Source organism: Penaeus monodon, chromosome 38, assembly GCF_015228065.2.
Source record: "Penaeus monodon isolate SGIC_2016 chromosome 38, NSTDA_Pmon_1, whole genome shotgun sequence".
Lineage (NCBI taxonomy): Eukaryota > Metazoa > Arthropoda > Malacostraca > Decapoda > Penaeidae > Penaeus > Penaeus monodon.
This window is the reverse complement of record NC_051423.1, coordinates 33,290,171-33,292,670: the sequence shown is the minus strand read 5'-3', so window position 1 is coordinate 33,292,670 and position 2,500 is coordinate 33,290,171. Positions and strand designations below refer to the sequence as shown.

The window sequence follows — 2,500 nt, the reverse complement described above, 5'->3', positions numbered from 1 at the left end:
TTTTACGAAGGGCATAAGGCGATTCAGTGGTTATATTCATAATCTTACCCTAGAGGGATACCCACCCTGCTCCTCGGCGATTTATGGCAGAATTCTGATAGATATTCTCATAGTTTATTGATTTATTTTATATATCCATCTTCTAAGCCGAATGTTTGGCACGAATCGTCCGCCTCCCCTCGCGTGCCCGGGGCGGAGGTCTCGCAGCTGCGGCAGGGATAGCTGTCATCGCAAGGCCGCGGCGCCACTCTTGTTTATGGCTCGAGGAGGGGGGGAGGGAGGGAGGGGAGGGAGGGAGGGAGGGAGGGAGGGAGGGAGGGAGGGAGGGAGGGAGGGAGGGAGGGGGAGAGAGAGGGGGAGGGAGGGAGGAGGAGGGAGAGAGAGAGAGAGGAGGAGGGGAGAGAGAGGAGAGAGAGAGAGAGGGGAGAGAGAGAGAGAGAGAGAGAGAGAGGGGAGGGGGAAGGGGGAGAGAGAGAGGGGGGAGGGAGGGAGGAGGGAGGGGAGAGAGAGAGAAGGAGAGAGAGACTGAAGGGAGAAGAGAGAGAGGTAGTAGGAAGAAGAGAGAGAGGTAGAAGGAAGGAGAAGAGAAAAAGAGGAGAGCAGAAGGGAGAGAGAAGACGAGGTAGAGAGAAGAAGGGAAAAAGAGAGGTAGAAGGGAAGAAGAGAGGGAAAGAAGAAGGGAGAAAGAGGAGAGACAGAAGAGAGAAAAGAGAGAGAGGAGACAGAAGGGAGAGAGAAAGGAGAGAGACAGAAGGGAAAAGAAGAGAGACAGAGGGAGAAAGGAGGAGAGAGAAAAGGAGAGAGAGACAGACAGAAGGAAGAAGAGAGTGAGGGAGAAGGAAGAAGAGACAGAAGGGACAAGAGAGAGAGGGAGGGAGAAGGGAGACGAGAGAGACAGGAAGAAGTGTGAAGAGAGAGAGAAGAAGAAGGGAGGGAAAGGAAAGGAAAGGAGAACAGAGAGAGAGAGAGAGTTTAAAGCAAAAGAGATCCTTGTGTGCGGGGAACAGGGCGAGATGAGGGCCGGCCATGCGCGAATTTACAAGGTCGTTCCAAATTTCTCGCTCGCAAGATATCAAATAGTGCGTGTAGTTTATGGTCGCCGAGAGAACCGAAAAGTTCTTGGATAACTCCGGCGATAAAATTTCTCTGTCGCTTCCTCCTTTTCTGTTGTTGTAGAGGAAAGGAGTGGGAGATGGAGAGAGTGAAGGAGAGGGAAAGGAAAAAAAGGGAGAGAGTGAGGAGAGTAGACGGGGGAGGGAGAGAGGAAGGAGAGGCGGGAAAAGGGGAGATATGGAGAGGAAGAGGAAGAGAGAGAGAGGGAGAGGGGAGGAACGGAAAGAAGGGGATAGGGAAAGAGGTAAGAGAGAGGAGATTAGAGGACAGGAGAGGAGTGGAGAGGAAAGGGAATAAAAGAATAGAGAGAAGAGAAAAGAGAAAAGAAGAGAAAAAAAATAGTGAGAGAGAAGAGGGGTGAAGGAGGGCACAGAGAAGAAAGCAATATAAAAAGGAATAAGGAGCGAGGGAATGGCACGCCCGAGCGATGCGGCCGCGAGGCGCTAGGCCGTCCTCGGGAACCCAGTCAAGGTCGAGACATGTTTTGGCCGGATCAAAAAAAAATAAGTGGGGGATAGACAGATAGATAGAGACAGATAGATAGAGACAGATAGATAGATAGATAAATAGGTAGAGATGGATTGAGAAATTGGTAAATATATAGGAAGATATAAATAGATAGATGAATAAACAGATAGAGATAGATGAATATATATATATATATATAGATAGATAAATAGATGTTGCGATGGATTATATATATATATATATATATATATATATATATATATATATATATATATATATATATAGAGAGAGAGAGGAGAGAGAGAGAGGAGAGAGAGAGAGAGAGAGAGAGAGAGAGAGAGAGAGAGAGAGAGAGAGGAGAGAATAATAATTATAATATAATTATAATAATTCAGTTTGATTCCATTTGTTACAATGGATATTCTTAGTGTGACATACTGTCTGTTTCATTTTGCTTCTAAATTATCCCCTGTGCGCAAGGAACGGCCGGGGTTACCATCCACCGGCGGCGAGGGATTTGAACGCAGGTCAGCAAGACTGCTAGACAAAATTGCTACCGCTGCACCACAGAGAGAGAGAGAAAGAAAGAAAGAAAGAAAGAAAGAAAGAGAAAGAGAGATTGATTCCTCACAAATGTTTACAATCCTTGGCCAGACAATGCACTCTCTCTCTCTCTCTCTCTCTCTCTCTCTCTCTCTCTCTCTCTCTCTCTCTCTCTCTCTCTCTCTCTCTCTCTCTCTCTCTCTCTCTCTCTCTTTCCCTCTCCCTCTCCCTCTCCCTAAATCATCGCATTTAACTCTTTCTAAATTTCTCCACGTTATCTTTTCTTCTCGATTCGGAATTTGGTGTTTTTCTTCACATATTCTCTTCCCACCGTTCGCACTCTCTTCCTTATTCGGAATTTGGTGTTTTTTTTGTT

At 46.6% G+C, this 2,500-nt stretch overlaps 1 protein-coding gene across 2 annotated transcripts in view; it reads left to right on the top strand.

The window, feature by feature from the left end:
* Window positions 1-2,500, top strand: part of LOC119596988 (adhesion G protein-coupled receptor A3-like) — a 162,135-nt gene that overhangs the window by 34,885 nt on the left and 124,750 nt on the right. The window lies entirely within an intron of this gene.